Raw genomic sequence first — 12,160 nt, forward strand, 5'->3', positions numbered from 1 at the left:
TCTGATAAACAGGTGAAGTGATGGGATGGTCAGAAGGTAACTTATTGGAAGCATGACAGCTCATACCTCTCATCCTAGAACTTCAGAGGAGGAAGACAGAGGGATCAGGAGTTTAAGACCATCCTCAGCTCCTTAAGAATTCCAGCCTGAGCCGGGCGGTGGTGGCGCACGCCTTTAATCCCAGCACTTGGGAGGCAGAGGCAGGCGGATCTCTTGTGAGTTCGAGACCAGCCTGGTCTACAAGAGCTAGTTCCAGGACAGGCTCCAAAACCACAGAGAAACCCTGTCTCAAAAAACCCAAAAAAAAAAAAAAAAAAAAAAAAGAATTCCAGCCTGCCAGGTGTGGTGGCACACATCTTTAAAACCAGCACTTGGGAGGCAGAGGCAGGTGGATTTTTGTGAGTTTGAGGCCACCTGGTCTACAGAGTGAGTTCCAGGATACCAAAGATATACAGAAAAACCCTGTACCGAAAAAACCAAAAAATAAAAGTATATAAAAAAGAATTCCATGCCTATCAAAATCCCAGCAAGCTGGGCGGTGGTGGCGCACGCCTTTAATCCCAGCACTCGGGAGGCAGAGGCAGGCGGATCTCTGTGAGTTCGAGACCAGCCTGGTCTACAAGAGCTAGTTCAAGGACAGGCTCCAAAACCACAGAGAAACCCTGTCTCGAAAAACCAAAAAAAAAAAAAAAAACCCCAAAAAACAAAAAAACAAAATCCCAGCAAAATTCTTCACAGACCTCAAAAGAATGGTACTCAACTTCATTTGGAAAAGCAAAAACCCAGGATAGCCAAAACAATCCTGTACAATAAAAGAACTTCTGGAGGCATCACAATCCCTGACTTCAAACTCTACTGCAGAGCTACAGTACTGAAAACAGCCTGGTATTGGCATAAGAACAGACAGGAGGTTCGAGCCAAAACCACAGAGAAACCCTGTCTCGAAAAACCAAAAAAAAAAAAAAAAAAAAAGAACAGACAGGAGGACCAATGGAACTGAATAAAAGACCCAGATATCAATCCACACATCTTCGAATACCTGATCTTTGATAAAGAAGTAAAAAATATCAAATGGAAAAAAGAGAACATATTTAACAAGTGGTGCTGGCATAACTGGATATCAGCATGTAGAAGAATGAAAATAGACCCATATCTATCACCATGCACAAAACTCAAGTCCAAACGGATCAAAGACCTCAACATAAAGCCAGCCACACTGAACCTTATAGAAGAGAAAGTGGGACGTACACTTGAACGCATTGGCACAGGGACCAAGGTGACCTGGGAGTAGTGGTGCACACCTTTTTTTTTGTTGTTTTGGTTTTTTTTTTTGTTTTTGTTTTTTCGAGACAGGGTTTCTCTGTGGCTTTGGAGCCTGTCCTGGAACTCCCTTTGTAGACCAGGCTGGCCTCGAACTCACAGAGATCCACCTGCCTCTGCCTCCCGAGTGCTGGGATTAAAGGCGTGCGCCACCACCGCCCGGCAGTGGTGCACACCTTTAATCTCAGCACTTAGGAGGCAAAGGCAGGCTGATCTCTCGAGTTTGAGGTCAACTTTGTCTACATGAAGAGTTTCAGGCCAGTCAGGGTTCTATAATGAGACTCTGTCTCAAAACAAAACAAAACAAAACCCTGACCCATTCTACTTTCTCAAAAGAGCTGAGTTCAGTTCCCAACATGTTGGTGACTCACATGCCTGTAATTCTAGCTCCCGGCCATCTGACTTCCTTTTCTGCCTCTACCAGCATTGGTACACACATATCACACACACTCCACACACATACTTGAAATAACCATTTGAAATAATAATAATACAAATAAAAACCTAAAGTAAACCAAAAAATAAAAAAACCAACCTAAAGTGATAGCTATGCTCATGAGCCTGGTGTAAGCAGCACAAAGCAAGCAGGTATTCAAAGACAGTACTGTACTCCATAATATGTGTAATTGCTATGTTTCAATCAAAAGTCAGTTGTTAAATGTACTTGCCGCTTTTGCAGAGCACCAGGATTCAATTCCCAGTACCCACATCAGGTGGCGGAAATAGCCTGGAATTCCAGTTGCTATAGTTTCAACTCTTCTGGCCTCTTTGGGCACTGGTACTCATGTGCACATACCTACACACACACACACACTCCTATCATGCACCCTGGCTGGCCTGGAACTTGCTATGTAGATGAGGCTGCCTGCCTTTGCCTCTAAAGTGCTGGAATTAAAGGTGTACATCTTTCATATAAATTTTGTTTTTAATTTTTTAAAATTTACTTATTTTATGTATATGGTGCTCTATCTGCATGTACACCTGCATGCCAGAAGAAGGCATCAGATCAGTTTTAAAGGAGGAGAACACAAGGCATGCCATGGGGTCCAGTAGACTTGTCTGCGGATGATGAAGTCTGCAGTTACCCTGCTCCAGTCAGCTTCTGCACATATGTGGACTTTTGCTTATGATCTTCCTGGTGGGTACCCATCTGGGGATGGGAAAGGCCCAATTTGCTGATGCAGAGTTACCCAGTTAATAGCCAGGTAGCCTGCCCTCTCTTCATCCCCCTCCCCCCATTTTTCTTTCTTTTTTATCTTTGAAGCGTTCTCATACAGTCCAGGCTCACCTCAAGTCCACTCTGTAGCGGAGGGTGACTTTGTACTACTGATCTTCATGCCTGCAAATTCCTATTTCTGAGCCCACAGGCGTGTACCACGTGCTTAGTGTACTCAGTGCTGGTGATGGAATCAGGGCTCCATGTGTGCTAGGCAAGCTCTACAGGTGAGAATCACACTCCCAGCCCATATGTGACGCTTTAAAAACTAGTACGGCTGGTCGTGCTGGCACAGGCCTCCAATCCCAGCACTCTGGAGACAAGGCGGGTGGATCTCTATGAATCTGAAGACAGCCTGATCTACATTGCCAGTCGCAGGTCAGGCAAGGTTACATAGACTCTGTCTCAAACAAATGAACAACCAACCAAATTCTAGTATGTAAAGTGGACACTTGTAATCCTAGTACTTGGGGAAAGAGCAGGAGAATCCTGAGCTGAAGGCCAGTTCAGTTTGTATAGCTAGACCCTGTCGGAGAAAAGCAAGCCTTACAGAGAACCAGGGTTTAGTTCCCAGTGCCTGCATGGCAGGTCATACCACCTGGCTTCTTGGGTACTACCCATGCACATGCATGTGGTATACATACATGCAGGCAAAACACTAATACACATTTTTTCCCCCAGAGGGGCTTAGAGAGATGACTCAGTGGTTAGAAGTGTACTGTCTTGTAGAGGATCTGAATTTTCACACACAGAGAACAAATAAAACTAAAAATTAGGGGGTTGGAGAGATGGCTCAGCAGTTAAGAACACTGGCTGCTCTCCCTTAGGACCTGGGCAAATTCCCAGCACCCACATGGTAACTTACAACTCCAGTTCTAGGGGATCTTACACCCTTACATATATGTAGGCAAAACACCAATGCACATAAAAATTAAAATTAATCACCAAAAGTGGTGGCATACACCTTTAATCCCAGCAACTGGGAAGCAGAAGCAGGTGAATCTCTGTGAGTTTGAGCCAACCTGGTCTACAGAGCAAGTTCCAGGACAGCCAGGGCTACACAGAGAAACCTGATCTTGAAAAACTTTAAAATAAATAAAATTTGTGTCTGTCATCTGTAGGCTGAGTGTGTTTTATGCTGAGTGTGTGTGTGTGCACCTAAGGAGGCCAGAAGAGGGCATCAGTCTATAGGAATTGTGAGCCACTTGAGATGTTGGCTGGGAACAGAATTTGGGTCCTCTGTGCAAGCAAGTGCTCTTGACTGCTGAGCCATTCATTTCACCAGTCATCGAAATATTTATTTTTGAGAAGAGTCTCATTATATAACCTTGACTGACTTGGGACTCACTATGTGGATGACTTGGACACAACTCACAGACTGACCTGGTGAGATTAAGAGCAAATGTCACCAAGCCCCATCTTTCTCTTGTTTTTTTTTTTTTTTTTAAAGATTTATTTATTATGTATACAGTGTTCTGTCTGAATGCATGACTGCACACGAGGAGAGGGCACCAGATCTCATAATAAGATGGTTGTAAGCCACCATGTGGTTACTGGGAATTGAACTCAGAACCTCTGTAAGAGCAGTCAGTGATCTTAACCTCTTAGCCATCTCTCTAGTCCAAGTCCCATTTTAAAATAAATCTTTTAAAAAAATATTTTTAATTTTGTGTGCACTTGTTTGCCTGCATTAGATATGAAGGTGTCGGATCAGTTGATACGGAGTTACAGGCAGTTATGAGCTGTCATGTGGGTGCTGGGACTTGAACCCAGGTTCTCTGGAAGAGTAGCCAATGCTCTTAATTGCTGACTCATCTCTCCAGATCCTTAAAATAAATCCAATAAAATAAATTCAATACCATAGGCTGCCAGTCCTGGTGGCTTGGGAAGCAGTGGCCAGGGGATCACTGCCAGTGATTTCCTGACAAAAACATTGTGCTGTTGTCCTTTATATGAAAAGAAAAAAACCCAGCCTTTTTGTTTGAATCCCTGGCTGTCCTGGAATTCGCTATGTAGGAGACCAAGTAGGGCTTGGTGGTGGTGGTACACACCTTTAATTCCAACACTCCGGGAGCAGAAGAAGGCGAATCTCTGAGTTCCAGGCCAGCCTGGTCTACACAGCAAGTTCCAGGACAACCAGGGCCTCACAGAGAAACCCTGTCTTGAAAAACAAAGCAAAAAAGGTTGGCATTAAACTCACAAATATCCACTTGTTTCTGCCTTCTGAATGCTGGGATTAAAGGCGTGGGATACCATGCCTGATCATTACCAGATATTTTTCTTTTTTTAAAAAAAAATGTTTATTTATTATTATGTATCCAACATTCTACCTCCACGTAGACTGCATGCCAGAAGAGGGCACTAGATCTTGTCATGTCATAGATGGCTGTGAGGAACCATGGTGGTTGCTGGGAATTGAACTCAGGACCCCTAAAAGAGCAGTCAGTGCTCTTAACCTCTGAACCATTTCTCCAGCCCCAACCACCAAATGCTTTTCTTGTTTTTTTTTTTTTTTTGTTTTGTTTTGTTTTTGTTTTTCGAGACAGGGTTTCTCTGTGGCTTTGGAGCCTGTCCTGGAACTAGCTCTTGTAGACCAGGCTGGTCTCGAACTCCCAGAGATCCGCCTGCCTCTGCCTCCCGAGTGCTGGGATTAAAGGCGTGCGCCACCACCGCCCGGCCCAAATGTTTTTCAAACTCAAATAGAGGCTTGGACTCTCTACACTTGCACCAAGTTCTACGCTCATTCCTTCTTAGGAACGGGAAGGAAAACTGTGACCTGGCTGTGTCCACCTCACACACAGCACATTTCACTCACTCATCCTGCTACCCACCGATTCTGAACCCGAGGGCGGCTAGGAGCTGATGGCAGTTCAATAAATATTTGGAAAGCTAATTAATGGGCCTCAGCAGGTTCTGCAGGAAATGTGGACAGGGCAGAGCCTTGCAGAGCAGTCAGGGCCACGCCAGCGCCAGGATCAAAGAGTTTCCCAGACCTGGCCTTGGCCTCGCGTGGGCTCTGTACCGTCCTTGGGCAGTATGACCGTTCCTCGGCTTCAGTTTCCACTTTGGGTGCTCATTTCCGAGCCTAAGGGCTCGCTTTCAGCACGCCTATCTCCCATCAGGACCACAAAATCCCCTCCCCCAACCTTGAGTCCTCGCAGCAGTGGCGCTCCCTTTGCGCATGCTCCCCTGGTTGAGGCCCAGTTTGGAACTGTGCGCGTGCGCAGAGCCGCCCAGCGCCCCACAGAGGCGGTGCGTCAGGATCTTGTGCGGCGTCTGGACCCACCCACCCTCTCGCTCTCTTAGAGGAACGGTGCGCCTGCGCGCAGCGAACTCCTGCGCGTGCGCACAGGGAGCGGAAGGGTGGCCTGGCGCGCTCACGAGGCCAGGCGGGCGGCGGAAGCAGGAGTCGTGGACTGGGTAGGAGGGAGGCGGGCGCGCGCGTGGCCGGCGCGCGGGCTGCGTGTGTTGGGGGGGCGGCCTGCCGAAGCTGAGCGGGCACGCGCGCCAGGCTCTCCCCTCGCTTGGCAGCGGCGGCGACGGCTTCTTTGTTTCGCGAGGAGAAGCGAGACGCCCACTCTGTCCCCGACCCCTCGTGGAGGGTTGGGGGCGGCGCCAGGAAGGCTACGGCGCCGGTACCTCCGGGTAAGGAAGGGAGACTCTCGGGCGAAACGAGGCGCCCGGGGCTTGGGGAAGACGGTTTGAATGAAGCCGAGGCGCCGGGAGGGGGAGGGGGCAGCCGGGCGACCCGAGCGGGGTCGGGGTACGGCGGCGCCCGAGGGTCAAGAAGCCTTGCGCGCGGCTCAGGCCTCAGTGCAGCGAGATCGCGGCCGCTTCCCGGCTCTGTGGCCGGCCAGGCGGGTGGCCCTGGGCCTCGTGGAGGCCGCGCGCGCGTTCTCGTGAGATCTTGGGACAAAGCTCCCTCCCTTTGCCGTTCCAGAGATTCAGACCTCTCAACTTTAAATTCTGTGACCCCAACTTTCAACAATGGCTGGCTGTTTGGTCTTTTCTGTCCTGTTTGTAACGGGTGCGATCTTAATGCGCTGTGGTCGGGGGTCTGGAGCAACATTTTACCTCAGATATTGATGTCCAGAGTGGCTTGGACGCAGTCAGGAACCCTCTTCGTTCCCAAGACATCTCTTGTTTTGACAAATTTTATTATTGAAGATCTTGAAGGAAAAGTAAATAACGCCTTCCGTTCCTTGCAGGTAGTGACTTTGAAATGCTTTCCTAAAAACTGAAAGATGCCTAGGAACGTTTGCTCACGGAGGCATTGTTTTTCTTTCGAGTCCCTTGGCCCTCCCTTCCCTGCTTTCCAGATAGGGCTTTTTATTTTAAAGCATCGAAGGCATCGACTTGATGCCCTCCCCACTTGCAGGGACTCCAGCTGCTTCTCAGGATTTGGAAACAAGTTTAGTTTGAATTGACAGACTGGCTTTGAGTTTGATGCCCCGCGCCGGCTGTCAGCGTCGGCTGTGTGGCCTTAGGCAAAGTCTTCCCTCCGCACCCGTTGGTTTCCTCCTTTGTACAAGGGAACTGCTTCACAGATAGGGTTTGGAAAAACTGGACAAATAATTCCTGCATTATCATCATTATTATTGTGATTTCGGAGACAGGACCTCATAGAACCAAAGCTGACCTCCAACTCCTTAAGTAGCCCAGGCTGGCCTTGAATTCCTCCTCCTCCTGCCTCCACCTACCAAGTGCTGGGACCAGAGGCGTTCAGCCAGTGTTCCTGCACTGTCGTTGACTGCTCTGCGGATAGTCAGTCCTTACTGTGTAACACACGTCTTCAGGGCAAGGGGCTGGAAACGAGAGGGCATTTTCCTTGGCCTGTAGATGTATTCATTCATTTTTAAAGTGCTTGGAGCCGGGCGGTGGTGGCGCACGCCTTTAATCCCAGCACTCGGGAGGCAGAGGCAGGCGGATCTCTGGGAGTTCGAGACCAGCCTGGTCTACAGAGCTAGTTCCATGACAGGCTCCAAAGCCACAGAGAAACCCTGTCTCGAAAAAAACCAAAAAAAAAAAAAAAAAAAATAAAATAAAATAAATTCTTGGTTTGTTTTAACTTTTTTGTTTTGTTTTCTTGGGTCTCACTGTGTAGCCCTGGCTGTTCTGGAACTCTCCATGTGTCTGGCTGGCCTCAAACTCACACATATCTGCTTATCTCTGTTTCCTGAATGCGGGGACTAAAGGCAGGCATCACCGTGCCTTGTGGGCCCACTCGTGATTTATTTTTTGTTTTTGGACACGGGGGTTTCAACAGTCGTGGCTGGCGTCAAACTTGCTCACTCCATAGACCTGAACTCATAGAGATCCTCCTGCTTCTGCTTCCCAAATGCTGGGATTAAATGTGTGTGCTGCCACCACCAAGCTCCTAATATTTCTTTTCTTTTTTCTTGTTTGTTTTTCTTTCTTTTTTCTTGTTTTTTTTTTTTTTTTTGGTTTTTCGAGACGGGGTTTCTCTGTAGTTTTGGAGTCTGTCCTGGAACTAGTGTGTAGACCGTGCTTGCCTCGAACTCACAGAGATCCACCTGTCTTTGTCTCCCAAATGCTGGGATTAAAGGTGTGCGCCACCACTGCCCGGCTTGGGTGTTACTACTTTTTTTGAACTGAAAACATTTTTTGTAGGCTGGAGAGTTGAATCCATGGTTAAGAGTACTTGTTGCAAGCCGGGCGGTGGTGGCGCACGCCTTTAATCCCAGCACTTGGGAGGCAGAGGCAGGTGGATCTCTGTGAGTTCGAGACCAGCCTGGTCTACAAGAGCTAGTTCTAGGACAGGCTCCAAAACCACAGAGAAACCCTGTCTCGAAAAACCAAAAAAAAAAAAAAAATAAAGAGTACTTGTTGCTTAGGACCTGGGTTCAATTCCCAGCACCCATATGGATGTTAACTACTTCCTTAGGCACCAATCTTGATATACATGCAGGCAAAACACTCATACACATAAAATAGTAAAAATCTAAAAAACAACTTGTTTAATTTTGTGTGATATGTGGAGGAGCAGATTTTTACCCATGGGTCCTGGGGATTGAATTCCAGGTCATCAGATTGACAGCAAGTGTTTTTGTCTGGTGAGCAATCTTGCCACCAGGTAGTTCTTCAGAGCTCTAATTCATATGCAGACCCCTGAGTCCTAGCATTCATCCTGTGAAACAGGTGTGACCAGTGCCACCTCACCTGGTGTTGGGCTTCAGTGAAATGGCATTAAAAGTTAGTCTTGCCAGGCGATGGTGGCGCACGCCTTTAATCCCAGCACTCGGGAGGCAGAGGCAGGCGGATCTTTGGGAGTTCGAGACCAGCCTGGTCTACAGAGCTAGTTCCAGGACAGGCTCCAAAGCCACAGAGAAACCCTGTCTCCAAAAACCAAAAAAAAAAAAAAAAGAAGTTAGTCTTCTGGTTTCATTGTTGTTATTTTTTATTTTGTGGTGCTGGGAACAACGCAGAGCTTACAGTGATGGTGTGGTTTGAATGAGAATAGTCCCCAGAAGCTCATACATATTTGAAAGCTTGCTGGACCTGTTTTGGGGAAGGTTTAAGTTTTATGACCTTGTTAGAGGAGGTGTTTCACTGTTGTTGGGTCTTGAGACTCAAAAGCCCATGCCAGCCCCAGTCTCATCTCATTCACTCTCTTTCTTGTGTATTGAATGTAAATGAGTTTGAGGCCAGCCTGGTCTACAGAGTGAGTAGCGGGCCAGGACTGACTGTTCTCTCTCTCTCTCTCTCTCTCTCTCTCCCTCCCTCTCTCCCTCCCTCCCTCTTTTCCTTCCCCTCTCCCCCTCCTTCCTTCCCTCCCTCCCTCCCTCCCTTTCATTTTTTTTTTTTTATTTAAGAAAAACCACCAAGATTTTATTTTATTTTTTTTTTTTCAAGACAGGGTTTCTCTGGTTTTGGAGCCTGTCCTGGAACTAGCTCTTGTAGCCCAGGCTGTCTCGAACTCACAGAGATCCACCTGCCTCTGCCTCCCAAGTGCTGGGATTAAAGGTGTGCGCCACCACTGCCCGGCCAAGATTTTATTCTTAAATAAATGCTCAGTCTACAACCAGGTTAGATGACAGGTGGGCAGAATGGCAGGAAGTGCAGATCTAGGTGCCCCTTACTGTGGGTGAGCAGATACCATGAGAGGCAGGGTCAGCTGAGGAAGGCAAGCAGGTACACGAGCTGAAGGGACAAACCGAACTACTTAGAGTCCACTCTACGCCAGGAAGAGCAGAAGGAACCATTTTCCCATAGTTTAAGTGGTGGTGCCAGAGGGAGTGGTCCTGAGCTCCCGGGTCCCTCCCAGGTTGCCTGTGCCCAGCACAAGGCATATGGAGTTCCAAAAGTTCATGTCAGGGCCACCTGCCTGCCACCGTGTTTTCCTCACAGATTCTTCTGGGGAGGCTCTGCCTGCTGGGTCTGAGTCCTTTCTAGGTACACACTGGGCTCCTGAGCACCACAGGTAGCGACACCCTGAGCTACTGGGTGCCAGACTGCTGGCCAGGGGAGAAGGGAAGGAGGGTGGGTCTTCATGCTCCTTCACAGGCCGGGCTCAGTGCTGGCGCTCCGGTTCCAACTTCCCTAGGAATTCCCTCCTATCCGTGGAAGCTCAGAGCTCTTGTAGATGTACTTATGTCTGTAACCAAGGTCTGAGTGAAAGGGGACATCCTCAGCATGCAAGATGAGCTGAGGACAGGAGATGGGCTTCACAATCCCTCATTTGCAAATTCCACTGCTTGTAATGGGGTCGAGGAAGAACCCGTCAAAGCCAGGGAAGTTCGATATATCACTGAAAATGGGTGACTTTGCTTCTTCACGGATATTTGTGAATGGAGACTCCAATATGAGGGCATGTGGCGGTGTCTCTCTCTCACAGAGAAGCCGTACCAGATTCGATGCCACTCCAGTGCCCAGTGAGTGGCCCCAAATATACACAGGGTTGCCACCACTTCTTGCTTTGATCCAAAGACATGGAGCGCATCATACCTCATGCCTCGCTTCAGTGGTGTTCCCACCGAGTCACCCCGGCCTCTGTAATCGAAGGTGATGACCACATGGTAACCAAGGGAGCTCAGCACCTTGTACAGCTCCACGGTGCCTCCTCTGGTGCCTGCATTCCCATGCAGGTATAGAATGATGGGGTGGTTAGAAGCCAAAGCATCCTCATACCACATCTGGTCCTTCCCTTGGGCATTTTTCCACCAGATGGAGGGGATGGTGTGCCAGACTCCAATAGTCACATCATCCTCTGGCTGGAGGTAGTAATTGCAGGTGTGATTCAAACCTTGATCCTGTGTTTTTTTCCAAGTCAGTGAAATAGGGAACCCTCACAAAATTCAAGAAAATCAGTTTGGCCTGTATCCCAGGACACAGTTTGACAAGAAAAGGAATGGCAGTGTAGAACCCCAGAACACAGAGAATTATCTTCCTCAGTCAGAACCACAGTCTCTTTAGTCTGCCCAGCGTCTGCTTCATGCCCGCGTCATCCCCTTGCCCTCCAGACACAGGTTCTGCTTCAAGCAGCAGTCGATACTGCAGTCCAGCGGAGGAGGATGAGCCTGAGGCGGCGCGCAGTGCTCATGCTCCAAGGTGACGGGCTCCGTCCAAGCCGGCTTCCTCATCCCCCTGTCGGCTAGCAGTCCCAGCGCTGGCACTCTGGCTTCGCTGGCCTGGCCGCAGTCGCCGGGATCCCACTGCCAGTCACTGGCCAGGACTGTTACATAGAGAAACTGTCTTGAAAAAAAAGTTATTTCATAAAATGAGTGTAATGTGTGTAGAGAGTGTGTCACAGTGGCTTAGGGAGGTCAGAGTTGTCATATCCTGCCAAGACAGGGTAAGATAGTTTTGAAAAGTTGCTTGCCTTTGAAAATGGTATGTCAGTTATGTTAGGCCTTAGCCAAAGTTGGTTGCAAACGTGACTTTGGGTGATTTGTTGCATGTTTTGGTAGGTTTTTTTTGTTTTGTTTTTGGTTTTTCGAGACAGGGTTTCTCTGGCTTTGGAGCCTATCCTGGAACTAGCGCTGTAGACCAGGCTGGTCTTGAACTCACAGAGATCCGCCTGCCTCTGCCTCCCAAGTGCTGGGATTAAAGGCGTGCGCCACCACCGCCCGGCCTTGGAAGTTGTTTTACTGAACTTCCTAATTACCCAGGAAACATTATTTCCCTTCTCAGATCTTCGATGGGGTTGAAGACTATATAAATGTAGTTACTCTTCTCTCATGACTTGGCCAAATTATTTGTTATACAAGACCTAAGCTAGTTAGAATAGAATATTTGTACTTATTGTATATACTTTCGTAGTAGGTTTAGAACTCTCTTACTTAAACAAAAGGGGGAGGTGTTGTGGGAGTGCCTTCCGCTCCTTCAGCCAATAGCCGCTGAGATACCAGCCCATTGGGGTGTGGTCTCTCTCCCTTTAAAAAGGATATTCTGTGGAGTTGGTTCTTTCCTTCCACATTTATGTGGGTTCTTATTTTTTGTTTGTTTGTTTGTTTCGAGACAGGGTTTCTCTGTAGCTTTGGTGCCTGCCCTGGAACTAGCTCTTGTAGACCAGACTGGCCTCAAACTCACAGAGATGCACCTGCCTCTGCCTCTAGAGTACTATGGGTTCTTATTCTTATTTCATACTTTTACAGCTGAGCCATT

At 48.1% G+C, this 12,160-nt stretch overlaps 1 protein-coding gene and 1 pseudogene across 9 annotated transcripts in view; one reads left to right on the forward strand and one right to left on the reverse strand.

The window, feature by feature from the left end:
* Nucleotides 1-5,905: 5,905 nt before the first annotated feature.
* Smarca4 (SWI/SNF related, matrix associated, actin dependent regulator of chromatin, subfamily a, member 4) overlaps nucleotides 5,906-12,160 on the forward strand; it is a 102,693-nt gene continuing 96,438 nt past the window's right edge. For 8 of the 9 annotated variants that reach the window (XM_057766802.1, XM_057766805.1, XM_057766801.1 and 5 more), the window contains exon 1: nucleotides 5,906-6,181. The gene's annotated coding sequence lies outside the window, so the exon portion shown is untranslated. The remainder of the gene's footprint in view (nucleotides 6,182-12,160) is intronic. The other variant, XM_057766808.1, reaches the window with a different exon arrangement.
* LOC130872636 (lysophosphatidylserine lipase ABHD12-like) lies at nucleotides 10,068-11,136 on the reverse strand (annotated as a pseudogene).

The sequence above is a fragment of the Chionomys nivalis genome, chromosome 4 (genome assembly GCF_950005125.1).
Source record: "Chionomys nivalis chromosome 4, mChiNiv1.1, whole genome shotgun sequence".
In the NCBI taxonomy this organism is placed as follows: Eukaryota; Metazoa; Chordata; class Mammalia; order Rodentia; family Cricetidae; genus Chionomys; species Chionomys nivalis.